This window comes from Lepidochelys kempii, chromosome 4 (assembly GCF_965140285.1).
Source record: "Lepidochelys kempii isolate rLepKem1 chromosome 4, rLepKem1.hap1, whole genome shotgun sequence".
NCBI classification, from domain to species: domain Eukaryota; kingdom Metazoa; phylum Chordata; order Testudines; family Cheloniidae; genus Lepidochelys; species Lepidochelys kempii.
This window is the reverse complement of record NC_136383.1, coordinates 39,329,252-39,350,782: the sequence shown is the minus strand read 5'-3', so window position 1 is coordinate 39,350,782 and position 21,531 is coordinate 39,329,252.

The window sequence follows — 21,531 nt, the reverse complement described above, 5'->3', positions numbered from 1 at the left end:
TTGTATTTCAATAGGCAGCAATACAATAACACAGAAGGTATGATCCATCTGAGTGTGCTTTTGGACTTATTCTTATAATGCTTGTTAGGCTTCATTACATCTACTTTAGATTTTAGGTGTGTTCACTGCAGATCTTACCTTTTGACATTATATATATATATATATATACACTTTTAGAGGGGCAACCCTTTGCTGATGAATACGGGTGGGGGGATTAGTTGGATCTTTCCGATCTTGATTAGTACTGGGCCTGTAAAGTGAACATTAATGTGTTTAAAAAAAAAAAAAAAGTGGTGTGCTCATTTTCTGAGTGACTGGAAGTCTTCTGGGTGGCCGCTTCAGGTTAGTGGTGGTTTCACACTTAGAAAATGGCACTATTACTATTCAACTTGTTCAGTAAACAAATGTGGGGATTTAATCTGTTTTAGATGTTTATTTAAGACCCTTCCCCCAAACAACACTGCCTAGTTTATATTGCAGATGTATTTTTATATTTTTTAAATATGAACTAAGACCAGGGCTTTCTAATTCTCTCTTTCAGCCACTTCTTCCACTGTTAGATTTCCCCCACCACTTGCTAAGTTTCCTTTTGGCATTACACAAAAGTATCAAAGGTGACTTGCAAAGAGGAAAAAATAATACTTTTGCACTGAGTAGCCACACAGTGTTGCTTTCTCTTCTCTTCCTTGTTTCCAGCTGCTCAATCACACCTAGAAAACTAACAATACATTAAATGCTTCCCTAATACTATACAGTGGTTTGATTTGTAAACATTTTTTTCTGCTTGCTTTTTATGTTAGAAATTCAGGTCTCTATCTCCTCCTCTCCCCCTGCCCATGGACAGGCGGAAAACTAGTAAATATATGATACCACAAGTAAGATGGAAATGTAACCTGATTAACTGAGACCCGGAGTGATATCTTTATTCAGATGGTTTAAACTCCCTTTGTATTTGTCTTTAATGCCTCTTAAATTGTGAGGAGAAGAATTCTTTAAGGATTCAGTTTTCCTGCCTGAGAGACATGTCCTTGGGCTGATTTTTTTTTTTTCAGAGCAGTGAGCTCCCAGTAGAGTAATGGGATCTGTGAGTGTTCAGCACCTCTGAATATCAGGCCATTGAGGTGTCTAAACGTGGATTTAGATGCCTAATTTTAGGCACTAGTTTTAGAAAATGATGCCAAAGATCTTGAGTGTGGAGTCATCAGCTCAACAGGTTTTCAAGAATCTCTTGCCTTCACCAACCAACCCACCTTATTGCTGAATTAGGTATATCTAGGCTTGGCAGAATGCAATTTATACTTTTTTTTTATCATTTTGATGGACATTATCTGTTTATTTTTAATAACTTTTTATTTTTAATTTTTTTTATATTTTCAGTTGTGTAAGATGATGCATTTAAATGGTTTTTTATTTTTATCACTGTAAACTGTCTCAGTTGTGGGAAGCTAGTGGGATGTCAGACAATATTTATTTAACAACAGTAAATGCTCAGATTCAAAACCATTAAAACACAAACTGTCAACATCAAATGTCAAAATAGACAAAGTAATAATCCTTAAAGTAAACTCTTAAAAGTTCCCAAGCAGCATTTTTCTTTGCCTATCTGGAAATTTCAATTATTATTGATGGAAATATTTGTCTGTATGTGTGGGTATGGTGAAAGGGAGAAGAAGAGAGAGATGAGGATTCTTAATAAGGAAGAGGAGTCCCCAAGTACAGGACCCCATTTTTCCCCTCATTATTCAGGACCTCTCCCTCTCTATTTAACTTCCGTAGGGAGTCCCTCTGTCTTTCTCCTCCCACTAGGGACAACCTTCCACTCTCCCTCCTCTGAGGGTCTCAAACTGTCCTACTACCATTAGGATCCCTGTGTGTCTCTCCCACTGATGGCATAGTCTTTCTTCCTTTTCCTAACCCAGTTTGAGGCTGTCCATAAATTATGTATTTGGTGATTTTCAAGACCACCCACCTGTTGTAACATTGAAACAAAACAACCAAATTAAGGCCCCCACCACCCCCCAATGCCTTATGCCATTTAGGGGCAGCTCTTTCTACCCTTTTCCTGTTAAACGAGGCTGCTCTGCTCTTAATTCTGTGTGAACTTTGGCCATTTTCTCTTGAGGGCGGGGCAGCTGTTCTGCAGCATGAAGGGAACCACAAAAAATAAATGTCCCAGCTTCTTAAATGCAAGGGCTCAGTTGCCAGCTATAGTATCACTTAAGCACCTTTAAGCCTGACTTCATTATTGAGATAGCTGTATCTGCAGTGGCTATTAACGCCTTCTTTTGGTCCCCCCCTCCCCCGCCTCAAATGCCACTCATAGCAATGAATGTACATGTCACATTTTCACTATTCTTGATAAAACACACCACCCTAATTCTGTAACTGTCTCACTACAAGAACGTTCAGAGCTGTGTTTGAACTGAAGAGAGGATACAGCCAGGGGTTCTTCTCTATCTTTCATCCCCCTTTCTGGACATGACTAACCCATCCTTGCCCTGATGACTTTCATTCCTTGGTTCATAGAGATATCCTTGATCAGATCTATTTTACCTTTAGAGTTTTCAAAGAGCATTTAATGGGGAAGGATACACCCTCCCACTGCACTTCAGTACAAGGGCTTCATCCACGCCTCTGCAAATATGTCAAACACTGACAGAAAACAAGTATCTGAAATCAGCAGCCTCTCTGCTTTCTGTCAAAACCTTTCAAAGCCTCCACAGCTCTCACAGAAGACAAAGGCACCTGTCAGGGACTGGCTCTCAATAAACAATGACAGGAAAGTTTCACGGATCAATTTTATTTGAAATTTGAAGACAAGGCTCAGGATTTTATTTCAGCCATGCACAGGCCAGAAAACTCAATGTTCTTCTCTAGTCACCTGCCCCTGTTCCCACACAGGTGGCCCATTCAATTTATTTACCTTCTAAAACATCACCATTGAAGAGTTTGTTTTTTGAACTCCCGTTTCAAGAGTTAGTCAGCTAAACCCAGATCTCGCAGCGACATCAAGACAAAGGCCAAGAAAGCAAAAAGAACAGGAGTACCTGTGGTACCTTAGAGACTAACAAATTTATTTGAGCATAAGCTTTCGTGAGCTCCCGAAAGCTTATGCTCAGATAAATTTGTTAGTCTCTAAGGTGCCACAAGAACTCCTTTTCTTAGGATTGCAGCTGCTAGAATCTCTCAGTTTCAAAGAATCAGCCCCAGAATTGCCTGGGAGGTGAGGTGTTTGGTAAGAGGGAACCTTGTAGTAAGGAGTGTTAGTAGAAGCTAGGCAGCTGTATTTGGGGAAGGAACTTCTCCTTATTGCAAACCACATGTATATCTAGGCCAGTGTTTTTAATAATAAAATATTAATAATAGGAAGAAGAAAATATTTTTACCTGACTCTCTTATTAAATAAAAGTAAATATGTATAAAGGAATTACTGAATTATGCTATTGCATCTGGGTTGCTAATTATCCAAAAATTTGTGTTTCAATAAAAAATTGCAATGAAATACTTATTTTATTAAATCTAAATAACAGAAACATTACTTTTAAAGAGTTACTGTGAACTAACCCACTATATTTATACTTTATTACGATAGTCCAGATGTTGAGTAATGTATTTTTCTTTCCAGAAAGTATATATGTATGTAATTAATTAATTGATTGGACTGACTGCTTAAATTGAGGGTGGTAAAGAGAGAATTTTTTTCTCCATCATTTATATTCCTCTTTGGATGTGCCCTAAGCAGGGGGTGAGTTATCCCTGCTCAGTAATAAAGCTTAGTGAAGATGAACACCTGGTTATAACTAATCAGCCATCTTAAGCCAACAGCAAGAACTTCATAATATTTGAAAGAGAAATGAAAACCCAGCTAGGTTTCTTCTAAGCTGTCAAGTGATGCAGTAACAGTTTAAAATGAAAAAAAAAACCCAAAACACAACTTTTGTATTACAGCACTAACATACTCTAAAGGGCACACATTATATTGTAATTGTTTCATGTCTCTCCATGCGCCCCAACTGTGCCATTATCACAGTATTACTCAGACCCTGTTGTGGGCTATAAAATAGCCACTGCTAAGGAAGCCAGAGTTAGCTTTTACATTGAAAACTACAGACACTCACCCCTCCCAGAAACACACAATGTGGTAATGATGTTAGAGGAGGCTGTTACTCTGTACTGTATATAAAAGCAGCACTGACAGTATGGCCATATGTAGTCAGTCAGTAAGTCCTAAAAGTAATTTATTCCAGACCTTAGAGACTGACCTGGTTACAGTATAACAGAACATATGTTAAAAGATCAGAACAGAGAAGGTCTTGCAGGAAAATACAGAATTTAGTGTAATGTCTCTGAAAATATGTAATCTGGAAATCTGCAAACTTTTTCCTTTGACCGCTGACCTGCAAAATTCCTCTAAACCAGCCCAGTTTAGTGATAACTTAATACTTGTGATAGCTCTTGTTAACAAAGTGGATTTTTCTTAATCTCATTTAATGCAAATATATTGAACACACTATAATACCACATCACGATGATGATGATGAAGACATGCCTGTGTTTACAATTACTGTTGGGAGAAGGAAGGTAACATAGGTGACTAGAAAATATTATGCAGCAACGGCTATTGACAACACCACTTGCCATTTTTCTGATAATGAAGACCTAATTAAAAAAATGTTTGTATCATCGGTCTCTTGCCATGCAATCAGTAACATTGGACATCGTTTGCAAAGAGGAGGTAAAAAGAATAGGCCTGCTTGGCCATTGCTGTGTACCTTGTGTAATCACTTACACCTGAGCAAAAGACGGTGTAGATCACTACTAGGTCAGAATTGTAGAGTTTTACATCTAGTTTGCAGAAGCATTAATGACTGCACAAGGTGTAGGGCAATGGAGAATAGAGCCTGCTCACTTGAATAACTCCTTCTATCTGCCTTGTAAAGGGCTGATTCTTTTCTCGCTCAGAACAGTTTACATCTGTTGTAACTTCTCTGACTTAATAGAAGTGGATGCTGATTTATACCAGAATGTGACGTTATCTGATTAAAATATAACCATATCGATCATTGTTGCAACCACTGTTATATATTTGTGGCAAATCTTGTACAAAGGTTGTCAAGTGAGGTGTCTGTGAAAAGGTTATGATTTGCTGGTTATGATTATGCTATCTGTATGCATGTACCATTTTTGTATCTGAAGTCATGAATATTGACTCTATATCTGGATTTCAAATGTTTGCTCCTGGAGTAATGCTCACAAGGTAGCTAGGCAGCACATCTTGGAGGGACTATTCAAATTGAGTAGCCCATCAAAAGAACATTTAACTGACAATGGACCATGGATGACACCTATCTACATTTAATGGAATTTTCTGCAATGACTAGGTGAAATGCATGGACATGTGACTTGCCCATATGACACCAAACTCCATCTTGTTGTTGTAATTTTCCAAAGTAAGAACAATGGGATTCCCTCCACATAGCCGAAGCTATAAAAGGCCCTGGAAACACCTCCATTTAGCCTCTCTCCTGCTCCAGGCTCTTTCTTGCCCAAACCTCTGGACTATGCTAATGGGAGCATTCTAACCAAGGGACTGAGGTCCTTCCAATGATTTGGAAGCAACCAGAGATTTATTAAGCCAGCAATTTATTCTATCACTGCTACAAGTAATTACTGTATGTATTTGATTCTTTTAACCAATTTTAACTCTCACCGTTCTTTCTTTTTATGAATAAACCTTTAGATTTTAGATACTAAAGGACTGGCATCTGTGTGATTTCCGGGTAAGATCTAAGTTACATATTAACTTGGGTGTGTGGCTGGTCCTTTGGGATCAGAAGAACCTTTCATTTGATGAGACTGGTTGTAAAGAACCACCCATCCTGGGATCCAATGGTTTTGGTGGTGATATAAGAACTGCTTTTATGACTTCTTGTTAGCCAGTGTAGTAGAACAGGAGTTTGTTTTTGTTGCTGGTTTGGTATATCTTCTAAAAGAATAACCACCAGTTTTGGGTTGTGTTTGCCCTATATCTTGGCAGTTTGTCCTGAATTTAGCATCCTCAATTGTGACCCACTGAGGCACAGTTACACAGAGTAAGATTAGAGTCAGGCTCCAAGTTTCCAGGTGGTTTTTTTGTTTTGTTTTTGTTTTTTAAATCAGTGAAGTCCATATTTAAAGCAATGATTTCTCTCTAATATTTTACTTCATAGTCTTCCAAAGAGAAGAACCAGGAGTTAATCTATTGGGCTTCAGCTCCTTACTAGTAAGCACTGTCTATTTCACCTGATAAATTGTCTAGGGCCTGGCCATGTGATGGTATTAATCAGTGCAGATCTATCCCCCTCTATTTTAGATATTGACAATTTCCTGTATCATCATAGTTTTTAAAAAAATGGACCTATCCAGAACTTTCTTCCATATAATTGTGGTAAGACTTGAACAAATTATAGATATATATATATATTTAAATGCAGGGTCTGGATTGTGCTTATTTATGCTGAATCTACTTCCCTCCCTTTGGGGAAGCTGTGAAATGGCAGTAATATCATACTCAGATAATTTACTAAAATTACCTATTTTTAGTAAATTAGTCACTTATCAGTTACCGTATGATAATCTGCTGAAACCTTTAATCATCAATAGGTCTGAAGTGAAGAAAGAGGCCCTTGGATTTTCAGTGTGGAAAGGCTGGCAGATCAGCATTTTCCAGTGTAGAAGTACTATATGTTGACTTTTAGATTGCTGAAAAAATTGCTTTTTCTATTGTTTTAATTCACTTTGACTTTGCCTTCCAGCAAGTGTTAGAATACAATTACACCAGGTACAGTAGGTATTGTACTCTTGTAGTATGACTAGAATTATACTCTCGAATGTTAGGTTTGGACTGCCAATATATTTTATGGTTCCTACAAGAATTTGACAAGTTGTAGACTTCAAATCTTATTTTTTTTTCAAGCAATGAGCCAAATTTTGCTTTCAGTTACTATGGTGAAACCTCTCTTGGAGCTATATGGTGTAACTAAGAACAGAATTTAGCGGATGATGATTGAGATATTGCTGAATGTAATGACTGACAAGTGACCGTTCTTTGTAGAAGCGTACTTAGGTTACATGATGTAATGAGTTTTCTGATCCAAACAACAGAATTACATACATACAGCTCTCCCTTTTGCTGTCTTTTTGTCTTCTCTCACTTCCTTCCCTGTCTGTGTCTCATGTTTTTTTTTTTCTTCTTTCCTCTGACCCTCTTTTCACACATATAGGTAAGATGTTAATGAATATTATTAACCTCCACTTCAATACAACAATATTCTCTTCTTTTTTCATTGTTATCCTTTTTTTTTTTTTTTTGTTCCCTTAAATACTGACAGACATGTTGGACCCAACTGAAACTTTCAGTATTTCCCTTTAAAGGTTTCCCACCCAGTTTCATCTGCTGATTTCCATTGATGTTTCTTTTTATGGACTTGGTCCAAACTACTCTCATGTCATTCAACCCATCTTATGTGCTTCTGAGCATAACTTCTCAGCCCAGTAGTGGTGGAGGTCACCCCAGGTAGTGATTGGTTCCATGGTTAAGACAGCACACAGCACACAACACACAGCTGTAAACATTCAGCTGTGGTCTCTTAATTATTTTGTTTCAAGCAATAGTGCAAGCAGCTTTGAGAGCCACTTACCAGTAACACCCTGAAAGCCTGAAATGAACTCAGTTAAAGAATTAAAGGAATACAGTATGGTAAATGAAAATAGTAAATGAAAAAAAAGTAAATGAAAAAGCTATTTGTAGCTGTTCATGTATGGTTGTAAAAAAGATAAAGTGCTTTAATAAGAAAGGCAAAGAGGCATTTACTTTCTCTCAGCTGTAGAGAAGTTAAGGAGCTTGTCAGTACTGGATTGTGCTCATTTATGCTGAATGTACTATTCATCCACCAGTATTATCAGTGTCTATATAAAATAGGTGTACTACCACTAATTTAGCTTTTTACATGTAGCATTTATCTCATACTCACTCATCTTGCTGTATTTCTGAGGCCAGTGGTTGTGTCTACCATATCTTTTGCTGGGACATCACTGTTAGAGGCAGCTGTGTCCCAGCAAGAAACGGGTTGTCAGTGCAGAAAATGTAAGTGTGGGCTGGTTTAAAATGTTTAAAAAGCTTTTTGTGTGAGTTTTCCCTCTTGTCAAACGTCAACACCCTCTCCTGAGGACAATTTCTGCCTTTGGCTATTCGGGTCACCACTGTTCACAGATGAAACACCAGGCAGAGAGATGCGGTGGAAATCAGGTTCTGAATCTATTCTGTAGGTCTTTGGGGGAAATATGTTATTCTCTGGCTGCTTTTGCTTACTAAGAAATCATTCTGCTTTTCTGAAATAGCTTCAGCAAAGTCATGACTCGCAGAGCTAATCTGCATAGTGGATTGCTCAATCAACCTGGAATGCCTTCATCTAATTCTGAGTTCTCCTGTAACTTTCTACAGTGCTACTTTGTAGTAAAGATTGAAAAAAATACCTGCTGTGCGGAAGCAGAACCCGAATGGAAGGAAGTGGCTGCTCCATCAGCTCTGGCTGACTTCTGAGTAGTACGGCAGGCAAAGATACTGCAACTGTGGGTGTAGTCTGTAGCACCATTTCTAACTGAGGCCATGTCTCCACTACAAGCTTTTGCTGATGCAAGTTATGTCAGCATTAAGCTGCTGCTGTTAGTATATCACTTGTGTGTGTGTGTGTGTTTACTTGGCTTCTTGCATCGCTACTATATGTACTCACCAGGAGTGCTTGTGTTGATGCACAGTGTGCTGCACCATTGGTAGGTATCCCAGTGCACAACTCACCACTGTCCAGTGCACTGTCTTTTGGAAAGTTTTGGCAATGCAAGGTGGGGTGGAAATAAGTCATTCAGGGGAGACTGGGAGCAAGGGGTCATCTTCCCAGCATGCAACTGTTTCCATCCCATAATTTTTGCCTTTTAAATAATCCTATGAACGCACATGGCCCACCTTGCTGTCCGCCATCTCTGATAGAAGCATGGAGCTTGCACAGCTGTGCACTATTGTCATGAGTGTTGCAAACACAGTATGCACAATCCTCTGGTATTAGCAGAGTTGGAAGAAGAACTGAATCTGTGGGGAACATGAAGATTCCTTGGAGGACAGATTGCTGTGGGACATAGTGAGAGCCAATTCATGGTTGGTGGTGGCATTCATGGAGCAGCTGTAGACAGTGGAGTGCAGCTTCTGGGCCCGAGAAACACGTACTGACTGGTGGGATTGGATCCAGTGCAGGGACTCAAAAACTAGAGCTGCACTGAGAATGGCGGAGTGAGTGGCAACCGCACTGTGGAAACTTGACAACGGATTGCTACCAGTCAGGGAGAAATCATTTTGGAGTTGGAAAATCCCCTGTGGTGGCTGTTGTCTTGCAAGCATGCAGGGCCATTAATTGTTTCCTGCTATGTAGGAGTCTGACTCTTTGGCAACTTTTCTGTGGTTATGCAAGTGTTAGTGGATCATTGGGGATGCTCCACCAACATCAGTGTTGGCTGGTCAGGGCAGGTACATGACGCTTGCATTTTTAAGGACACAGGACTATTCAGAAAGCTACATGCAGGGATGTTTTTTCTCGCCTGGTGGATTACCATGGACAGTGTTGAAATGTCAGCTCTCCTGGCTCATGAGGCTATACGCTGACCACCTTGACAGCACCAAGGAAAGATTGAACTACAGACTCTGCAGGTGCAGAATGACAGTTGAATGTGCTATTGGTAGACTGAAGGGGTGCTGGCATGGTTTACTCACAAGATTGGATCTCAGTGAAAAAGAATCCCAATGATTATAACTGCCTGCTGTATAGACAGCTTTTGGTTCAGCTTGGGGTTCAGGCCTGTCATCCATAACATTATTTATTATTAATCAAACCATCCAGAGTATTTCTTTTGATCAACCATTTCCAATGTGCTCTTCTGCTGACAATTAGCTGGTGGCCTGAGCTCACCTCTGTGGACATTGGAGACAGAGACTTTCTTCCTCCTGCTGAGGAGACACCAGGTCGTCAGGGCACCCAGAAGGTTCACAAGGGGGTGCTGCTCCATCCATGCCACTATAAGCTTATAATTTTGGTCAAATGAAATTATAAAAGACAAAATAATTTGATGTCGATACTTTTTGTTCATGAACTGCACACGATAAATGAATTGTACACATTGTCTGATCCTAAAGGCTCTCGCTTGCTGCTAAACACATTATCTAGTATAATAACATTAAATTAGGTCTGGACAGACCTGATGAAGAGCTCTGTGTAAGCTCAAAAGCTTGTCTCTCACACCAACAGAAGTTGGTCCAATAAAAGATATTACCTCACCCACCTTGTCTCTAATATCCTGGGACCAACATGGCTAGAACAACACTGCATTCAGGAAGAGAGAGTTAACTTAGAGCATATGTTTAATTTCCCCATCTACAGTTGGCCATTTATTTCTATATACATTTCTCTGCCAGTTATTCCCAGTTGCAGAAGGCTTTTTTTTATTTCTATTTTTTTTTTGGCTTCAGCTTTTATACGTAGCTTGAGAAGATCTTGATGAACACGTGTGAAATCCTGTGTGGATTAGCAGAGGACTATCTGGCATGGGCTACCATGGTTGCAAACTTCCAGTAATGGAGATGCCACATAAGAAGAGGAGCAGCCTTTTCTCCTTGATGGGTGTTTATTTGAATTTTTTTGTTGTAAAATGTCAGTGGGACAAAATCATTCACGCAGGAATTAATTTTAATTCTCTTTCTGGTTTTCATCCTTCCAATAATTGCAGATGTAACAACCTGGGCAACACCATGCATTCTCTGATGAAAGAGTGGACTCTGTTAATGGGTAGGATCTTTATCACAATATGGAAGCATATTTTAGTCTTTAGTCTAAGTTTTTCATCTGCTTCACTGGCACATCTCCAAAGGAATTGATTTAGGTTTAACAACACTCCGGATGGCAATGAGTGCTGTTCTATTGGGAGGTAATTCCACCTAACTGGGTCATCTGCAAATGATGAAGTGATAGTAGGTCTGTGCCTTGAGTATCATGCTAAAGCTGTGTGTCCGCTCCTTTTAACAATGTTTCTTTCTTGGCTGTGATATATGCGGAAAACATATGAACTGCCTTCTCACTTCCTGATCCTGGCTTTTGGCACCTTCCATTCCACCTACAATAATTTATATATACTGAGCTGCAGCCCTGGACACCTCTCAGTTGCCCCCAGTAGCACAGGGCTAGCAGTAGGCTCAGTCCTTGTCTTATTACACATTCTCCAGTAATGACACTGATTAGCCCAAGCTGTGCAGTTTTCTGTTGGACAACATTAATAGGAACCAAAATTACGTCTTGTTTTAGCTGGGAATTCTGCTTAGTCAGGACAGAAGTCCTGCCACCAAGGTGCCTGATTAAGCAGATTGTGCTGAATTGACCATGAGAAAATATTAACTATCGACTTCATAGGTTATTAGATGAACCTCTACTGTTTTGGCTCATTACATCTATTTTCTTCTATTGTTAACAGTATAGAGCTTTTGCCTTATGAATAAACAAAACATTTCAAGGTGATAAAGGATTTACATAAAGTCATAAATGATTGTGTTAATTTACTGTACTTATTTTAAATTAAAACATTTTAATTATAAAAGGACTTGCGCTATAAAAAGGACAACATCCTTCCCTCCACCTTCTTGCACAGCTTTCATTTGACATCAATAAGGATTTCTGCCCAGATTAGGGGAGTAGATGGCTCTAAGTAAATGACAGATCTGATCACAGATTGTACATTGTTCAGGACACAGACCCTGCCTTTCTATCTGCAGATGCAGAGCCTCACACAATGGGGCCTTAATCCTGAACTGAACCTTTGGGCACTGCTACAATACAAATTATAATCAATAATAAATATGTGCATTGGATCTCTGCTAGATGGCTCTCTTTTAAAAATAGACTTTAAATTACTTCTAAAGGATTATATTGTCGTTCTTATAGTAAAGGAACATATAGTAAAGGAACAAATAAGAAAGAACATACAAAATGTACATACGTAACATACAAAAAGTCAGCATTCTTGAATCTGTGGGCACTGGGGAGAGGGAATACAGAGACCGTGTGAAGAATGTGTTTTGCTGTTTAACTGGGAGGATATATCTGATAATAGCTCTGGTATTGAAGTTCTCACTGTGCTAGACTGACAAAATCCTAAAGAAATCTTATAGAATTAAGATAACTTTATTGAAATACATTAGACCTCATAGAATTAGGGTTAATACCTTTTGGGTACATAGTACTAGAAGGCAACTGTGTATGTGTCTTGCTGTGACATTGTACAGTATGTACCTTTTCTTGTAGGGAGTGGGGATGCTAATGTACTTACTTCATTATCTACCCTTTGAAGCCAACCCCTGGGGAGATATGCATATACTAGTTCAAACTGGATGCTCCAGGAACCAACAGATAAAGGGTTTTTGGATAAACAGCATAATTTTAAACTGGCTCAGGGCCTTCTTCCTGATCTAGCAAATGGACAGGACCCCTGGTCCATGGAGGGCCCTAATCTTTAGGATAGGATTGGATGGACTGGGCCTACTGAGGCCTCATAAGATTGGAGGCTTGTTCTGCGCTGAAGCTGTGATGAACTGGTAACAACAAGCAGGGCCGTCCCTACCCATACGCAAAGTACGCAACTGCGTTGGGCACCAGAAAATTTGGGGCACCAAATTTCCTGGTGCCCTACACAGCTGCATACTGCTTCAGCCCCTGTTCCGCTTCTTCCCCATGGCCGCACCCCTGCTCCGCCCCACTCCACCCCTTCCCCAAAACCCTTGCCCCTGCTCTGCCCTCTTCCTGCCCCTGGTCTGCCCCAGCCCCGCCCCCACTCCCCTGAGGACTGCAGCAGGGGGCGGGCCCGCACTCACCGATTGTGGTAAGTGGAGTGACCCAGCCCCAGCCTGCTCCACTCTGCCAGCTCCCAGCCGTGCCACCGGTGAGTGCTGGGGGGCAGTTACCCTCTGCCCCCCAAGGCTGAGAGCTGGGGGAGCAGAGCTGAGCAGGCTGGGGCCGGGTCACTCCACTTACCGCTGCCCTGTGAGTGCGGGGTCGGGCCTGCCCTGCGTTCACCCAGCAGCAGGAAGTGGAACGACCCGGCCCCAACCCGCTCCGCTCTGCTGGCTCATGCTGGGGGGCGGTTTCCACCCTGCCCCCCAAGTCAGCCCCCTCCTGTGGAGGCCTGGGGCCTCATGCAGCCCCCCACAGGGGGGCTGCTTAGGGCGCCAAAATGGCTAGGGACGGCCTTGACAACAAGGAATCTCCTGGGGTGGGAGTTGGGAGTTGAAGGACTGCTCCTGCCCAAATCCATGTTAGGATGAATTTATTAGCCTGTGTGTAGGTTCTTTTATTGTTTTTAATGTTCTCTTTGTAATGCTTTTTACCTTAAGAATAAAGTAGACTTGCATAGGAAGTACTGTGTGGGACCCCACAGCTGTAGCAATTACGCTGTCTCTGAAGAGAAATCAAGCAGGTGTCCTTGGGCAACCTGTGAAGGCAGGACCTGTGCAGCCTGGAAATAAAAGACAAACGATCTGCAGTTATTTGCAAACATCTGATTTATAATCCTCCAAGAAACCCAAAGCAAAGCAAAAAGCAGTAATGCATTGTATTTTTCTAGTGCCTATTTGTCAAGACCTTCTGGGCACTTTGCAAATGACATAAAATGTTCATATAGTATTCATTCATGAATATAATTTAAAATATGGGATACAATAAATTCTATAGACTTTTCTGAAGAGATACAACATTCCTGTAATGAATGAGACCCTTGTGGATCTCTGTTTACGTTTTCTTTTTGTATATGTATTTTTCCTTTTGGACAACCTTGAGTAAAATAAAAAACTTCCCATGATATAAAGCATATAAAGTTATAAATCTAAATCATTCTCAGATATGTGGAACTCCATCGTCTCTTCACAAAGTCTTCCCTTGCCTGCTAATCATTTAATCACTGTGCTTCTGTTTTCCTCCCCAATTTTCGTGTCTCTGATTTATACTGTAAGATCTTTAGGGCAGAGACTCTCACTATGTACTTTGCCTAGTACAGTGGAGTTACTATTACAGTTTGGGCCTCTAGGCACTACTATTATATTAGTAATAATTAACTGCCTTGCCTCTCTAACATGCACTTTTTAAGAGAAAAGTAATGGAAAAGGTCCAGGAGCATTTCAACAATGCCATCCAAAAGAAGGTTCTAATCTGGGGCAGGTCTTAAATTGGAACTTTACTGGCCAGGATCACAAGAAGCATAGTTGTTTTAGACTGGGGTCAATGGGCCCTTTATGGTCACATGCAACGAGGCATTTTTGTCATGCTAGAACTCTAAGCTGCTCCTGATATGACTGACAATGAGTTATTGCTTCAGTAACTCATGGGCTGGTTGGTTATTATGTCTGTTATTGCCCTCCAGCGGTTGAAGTCATAACTAGAAGATAATAGTCAATGAGTGAAGATGGAAAATTGTACATCATCTCTGGGAGCCTTGAAATACACCGTCACTCTTTCATCTCGCCATTATCACTCATGTTGCTCAATGTGTAATGAGGCCTTCTGAAGAGATCATTTCCAAATATAAGGCAGAGTAACAACAGTAAACTAATTATACACAATTCTGCATCTCTTGACCATGCACTCATGATTTCAATAGAAGTTTTGAGTGGGCAAGGGTTGTATGAGCTGGCCTTCATCAGTCAACAGAGTTACCATGGTGATGAGCACAATAAAATTCCATATGATGGAAATAATAGCACTGGGTGAATCACTGGCTACTGCAGTCTTTAAAGGAACTTGTATATTGTGTGGATTAGTCCCTCTCACCACATCAATTCTCACCACTGTAAAATTCTGTAGAAAGGTCATGTATACATTTAGGAATATTTGACATTACGCCCAATTCATTTTCTATTATTCAAATAATTTTGATTATGCAATGGAGTACACTTTTAAACTGCAAAGATAGAGGTTTTGTAAATAGGGATAATAAGTTTTGTCCAATATTCAGCTTTTAAAATTCCAGAAGTAGATTCTTTTTAATACTGCCATAAATTAGGAGTTTGTTTTAATCTTTTTATGGTATCTTTTTTGAAACAGTGTTTTCATCTTTAAATACACATGGATGCTGTCATTTCCTCTTGATGTGTGCAGCGTTGTAGGAATGTTGGTCCTAGACATTAGAGAGTCTGGCCACTTCACCTTGAATAGCCCTGTAGTGAGGTGGAGTGGCCTCCCTCCCTACTTGAGAGCGAGGGACCACTACAAGTCCTTTACAATATGTGATAATTACTTATGCTAAACAAATCTGTTCCACCTTGTATTTAGCTGTAACATTCTTTGTACCTTTCCCAGATCTGAAGAAGAGTTCTGTATAAGCTCAAAATCTTGTCTGTCTCACTGACAGAAATTGGTCCAATAAAGTATATTACCTCACCAATTTTGTCTCTCTGATTATCATTCCTGCTGAGATAATTCTCCATTTATAATCCTCTTTGACTATATGCTGGGAAATCAGCAATGAAAGGTGGCTGAATAGGTTCACTTGAGAGAAATGAGAAGAGGAAGCCTTGTGTTTTTTTCTTCCTGCTGGAATGCTTTCAACCAGCGGACATAACCACCTTCTTCCCCCACAAATGGCTATCAGTCTAACATCTAATCTTTTTTTCACATTAATCACCATCCTGGCAGACTACCTCTGTTGCCCTTCAGTTACATATCTTAAAACCCAAGCCAACAACTAAAAGTACATAGAGAAAATGAACAGATAAAACTTATATTGCCTTTAAAGTGTCTGGAGATCTCTTGGTTTCTCAGCTCAGCTTTAATCTTCTGAGCTACAAGTGCAGCAAGGATTCTGAGTCACTCAAGACAAAGACTCTACATCATATCAAAGCTTTTTCTGGGGCTTCTATAGACTCTGTAGATTCTCCCTGATGAGAACTGTCATGACTATCGCCAATTATCTATTCTGGTGTTGAAGAAAAGAAAGTGTGGCGCATTCTTCCTTATCAGCATGGAAGATGTGTAGCTACATGGCAGTGTATGTTGAATTTTCTGCAAATTCTATTGGGCCAAATCTCATCTAATCTTTCTCTGTGGGGGCCCGAAGGACCTGAAATACAGGAGAGCTGCTGGGGTTTTGTTGCCTGGGAGGAAGTGGTGCCAGGAAGAAGCTGCTTGGAGGGACCCCATACCACTTGTATACTGTGGAGTAGTGTCCATGGTCCTTTCCTCTTCGCAATAGTATGCAGAAAAATTCTGGCTGTAGCACTTGTGAGCAGGGCTAGCCCTTTGGTCTTGCAAAGCCTGTGACCACAGACCTCACTGCTTGGAGGGAGCTAGAAAGACTCTCAGGTTACATTCCTTTCAAAAAGCTATGCTTCTATCCCTTTTCCTTGTGAAGAGAAACTTGAAAGCATAAACTGATGTAACCCAATTGCTCTGGTTGAAAGGAATGAGTAGCTGGACTCTGCTTCTGGAGCCAAAGGCATTATGGGAGGACTGTTGTGGGGCATACTCACCAACAAAGTGTCCCCTAGAAGCAGAGTGTGATGTTGCCACTATAGAAATCCATGGTATGCCCACACCTTGAATACTGCATGAACTTCTGGTTGTTCATCTCAGGAAAAAGATATACTAGAATTGGAAAAGGTGCAGGGAAAAGCAACAGGAATGATTACTGGGATGGAACAGCTTCTATATGAAGAGAGATTAAAAAGACTAGGACTGTTCTGCTTAGAAAAGAGATGACTAGGGGATATGACTGTGGTTTGTAAAATCACAAATGATATGGAGAAAGGAAATAGGGAAGTGTTGTTTACCCCTTCACATAACACAAAAATCAGGGCTCACCTAATGAAATTAATGTGGAGAGGGTTTAAAACAAACATAAGGAAGTACTTTTTCACACAACACACAAGTCAGCCTGTGCAACTCATTTTCAGTGGATGTTGTGAAATCCAAAAGTGTTTGGAATAAAAAAATTAGGTAAATTCATGGAGATAGGTCCATCAATGGTTGTTAGCCAAGATGGGCAGGGACACAATCCCATGCTCCGGGTGTCCCTAAATCTCTGACTGCCAGAAGCTGGGGCAGGATGACGGGATGGATCACACAATACATTACCCTGTTCTATTAATTGCCTCTGAAGTATCTGGCATTGGCCATTGTCAGAAGACAGGATACTGTGGTAGATGGACCATTGGTCTGACCTCATATGGCCATTCTTATGCTCGTATGAGTAGAGGTTGCACACCACAGAATCACAGAAGATTAGGGTTGAAAGAGCCCTCAGGAGGTCATCTAGTCCAACCCTCTGCTCAAAGCAGGATCAACACCAACTAAATCAACCGGTAAGAACCTGTCCTTGAATCTCTAGCAGTTTAATTAAAATCATGTTTGAATTAAAGGAGGAGGAAGGTGAAACATGTCGTGTGTAATATAATTTCAAGGTCATATATCTTAAGTGCTAGAAGCAGTCTGGAATGATCTAGGAAGTTCCGTCACAAATAGGTTCCATGCTGGTATCCAAATGACAACTGACCTGCTATCAACCCTTGTGCTGAAAGGTGATCCATTACAAAAACACACCCACACACACATGCATTTGGATTGCATTCTTACTAATTCCACCTCTAAAAATTTCCCAGAGGATTCTAGAGATCATAGGGGGGAAGGTAAGGTGAGGGGTGTTTGTGGCATGATGCTGTAGGCCCTGGGCAGTCCCCTCCTTTGCAGAATATATCAGAGTTAAGGTGTAGGGGTCCTAGGTCCTGTAGTGGTAAAATGTTTAGCATCCCAAAGCAGAGAGGTCAAAGAGGAGAATGGCCATCCCAAATACGTGGAGCTGAATGCTTTTGGTTGGTCTAGTTCTGCAGAGCTTACTCAATGGGACAATTCATGTGTAAGTACTACTCAGTGTGAGTAAGGATTTGCAGAATTGAGTCCTAAGTGATACTGGGAAGCATCCAGTTCTCCCTAATAATATATTTGACAAATGTCCTAGTCCGGGTTGTTAACCCTTCACTCTATGTACAGTTAAGTCTAGCAAAGGCAACTTTTCTCAGTATTCTTTTCAGGATACTTGGGGTCCTTTTGGTGGCTGTGCAATTTGTGGAGAGGGAGTAAGGAACTTTCCCCTGCACAGCTCATATAAAGGGTGGCTTGAGTTACCCCCACTCCCGCCCTTGGGGAGTGCATGGTTGCTACCTTGAATGTGGCTCATGGGCCCCAAAGGGGCTACTGAGGGCTGGATGTAGCCAGAGCTATGTCTTCCCTCCCTCAACTAGCAGTTCAGGGGAAAGATAAGAATGCTGTACCCCTTAAAGGGGTGTATTAGTAGTTACATTCTCTCAGCGAGCTCAAGGAGGCATTCTGTGAAGCAGAATGTTATGGTAGTCTCACTGGAGCATCATGGTTCTGTACTGTCCCTAATGCAGGGCTGCACTGCACAAGCACATCCTAGCTTTCAGTGTTTGTTATTTTATTCCTTTTGAAAGCACACTTACAGCAGGGTGACAAAGGTTAGAAGAAAAAGAATTAAACACTATCAAGAAATCTTGGAAAACTCTCTGCTGCAGCCTCCTTTATATATTTTACTGAAACATTTGTGAAGCCAACCTCTGAAGTTTCTCCAGACTCATTTGATTAGCATCTGCAGAATATTTGTGAGTACCAGCTTGCACTCCTCAACCATGTTCAAATTTTAATTACAGCTGGGCCATACTGAGAGTTATGACTCTGAATCAAAATTTCTTCAAGATCAGAAGGACTCTGGATGTGATCTGGTTCATTCCTGCTTCTAGTTTTTACACAAGCTGGAGAGAGAGAGAGAAGAAAAATTGAATTGGAATTATTGTCATCGGGAATTGTGAGTAATGGTTATGTGGGTGTGTAAGGTGATTAATGAAGAGAGAGAAACAGATCAGATGAGATCATAGAAAAGAAAATAATCAACCCATTCCCTTTGTGTTAACTAGAGATGGGCCTATTTCCAGAAACCTGAATCTGCACATCTGCAGTCTTTGAGGAGGTAAACATCTGGACCTGAAGATCGAGCCAAATTTCATGAAGACCTGTATTACACGAATATATATTATCTCCACAAGGGGCCAAATCAGCTCTGCAAATCTGAGCACCCCTGATCTCTGGGTGAAAGGAAAGGAAGGTCAAAATCTGGACCCAAACTAGATCAGAATTTTGTGAATAGACCCTATTACGCGGGCAAGATTGTGGCTGGATAGCAGAGTAAGGATTTTCCCCTGTCTTGCATGGCCACATTAGGTCCTAGCAGCTCTCAGCAAGTGAATGGGGAGTCAGTGGAGTGGAACTAGCTGGACATGAGAAGGGAGGGGGAAATATGCCGCATCCTACAAAGGAGCATTCAAATTACTTGCCATTCCACCCTGGTGCAACAGGGGAGTGCTAGGAGAAACGTTCTATGAGGGGTGTCTTGAATTACACTGCCTCCTAGTACTCCCTTTGGGCTGCACCTCAATGGCACAGCGTAACCCTATATTACTGGCTGGACTCAAACTTACTTTGGGCCAATTTCTAATATTAGCAAGTCCAGATCTACTTGTTTTGAGAGCTACTGAGATGGCACGAGCACATACACTTTTGGTAGCAGGGACTGCCTTTGTTAGTGTTTGTGCAGTGTCCAGCATAGTGTGATCCCAGTCCTGAATGGGCCCCTTGGCACTTCTGTAGTATAAATCTGAAATAATAATGCTGGGTTGCCTTTCTAAATACTCATTGCATGTTTGTAATCATGCTGTGAAGCCATCTGCTAGTGCAGTTTTCTGTTAGAACCATTATTATCTTTTAAAACTCATGATTTCCTTACCCAAAAGAAATGCAAGACAAGGGACAGGGAAGATTTAGTTTTAGGGCTCCCTGTATGCAAAAGTGTTCTTAGCCTGGAACCTGGAATGTGGAATTAATGGAAAAATGAGAATGAGCAGGATTTGACATTTCGCCAGATTAGCAACTGGTAAGGGATGATATTTATGGAGCACAGGCTATTTTCTCTTATATGATTCAAATAATTAAAGTTGTTTCTTTGACTTACTTAATATTCCCATCCAATAGACTTTTCTTAAATAACATGATCAGTCTAGGTACCATAGGTCTTCTCAAAATTGCAGTTTTAATTTTTTCATGCCTTAATTCCTTTAGTAAAAGGTAAGAGATATGAAAATACTGTAACTGACTGCCAGCGGGGCTTAGAAATATAAAGGTGCAGTAGCTATAAATACAGTGCAATTAGAAAAGTATAAATTTTAATGACTTCAATAAACAAGATTGAGTTAGTGCTAATTTAGAGACTACTTCTGCATTCTTAGTGACACAAATCTCCCATTAAAATAATGAGCCAAATTCTGATCTCAGTTAAACTCGTGTTAGACAAATTCTACTGAAGTGGAGTTATTTTGGTGCTGTACTATTGTGACAGCAGAATTAGGCCCACTGGTAGTTTAGGATGCTCCACGAATGAAGGATTAGGCCCTAAACCCATTCTCCCAGAGTTCAGTACTTGGGAGCTTGGTGGAGGGACTGGCGTCCATGTTAGCTTGCTGAATTTGTTAGCTTGCTGAATTTGTCTAGTTCAATAATAAAACTGTTCTGGAGTTTGGTTATTTATGTTCTAGAGATACCATAAATGTTTATGGTATGTTTATTTATGTTCTAGAGATACCATTTGTTTCAGGGACTGTTAAACTTGCTATTTTATTATTTTTCCTATGGCAAAGAAGTATTCATGAAAGCTGAGAAAGACCACAGACTTTGGAATGACTATACACCAATATTATCTGGACCTATCAGAATTGCATACAGGACCACATCCAGCAGTTTACACACAGACTTTAGTCAAAAAGGTGAAACTGATCCTGCAAATAGTAAGACTAGTTCTGGATGAAATTTTTTGGCTGAGAAATGCAGGTTTGGGTCAACTGAAACATTCTGTGAATTTGGGTCAAGTTTGCCAAATATTTTATTTGGGGGAAAATATCAGAAATATAATCAAAATATTTTGTTTCAACATCTTTTAAGTAAAACGGTTAGATTCTTTTTATTTGAAACACCTTTTTGTTTTGAAATTTTATTCAACATTAACAATTTTTTAAAATGTTTTTTAAAAACTCTGAAATAGAAATGAAATATTTTGTTTCAGGTCAAACGAAATATTTTGTTCAACCTGAAACTTTTTTTCTTTACTTTTCAGTTCACCAAAAAGTTCTAAGTTTTTTTTAAAAAATTTTACGTCAACCTAAAATGAATTTATTTTTTGTTTGTTTGTGTTTTAGTACAGCCAGTGGACCAAAAAAAATTTATTCACACAGCTTAACTAAGACCTGTGGGACTGGGAGTACATTTTCTGGGTATATGTGTGTTAGAAAGGTAGCAGCCTTGCCTCCTTTTTAGCCCCCAAACCTTTCAGAATGGAGGGGAAGATTTTAAAGGAACT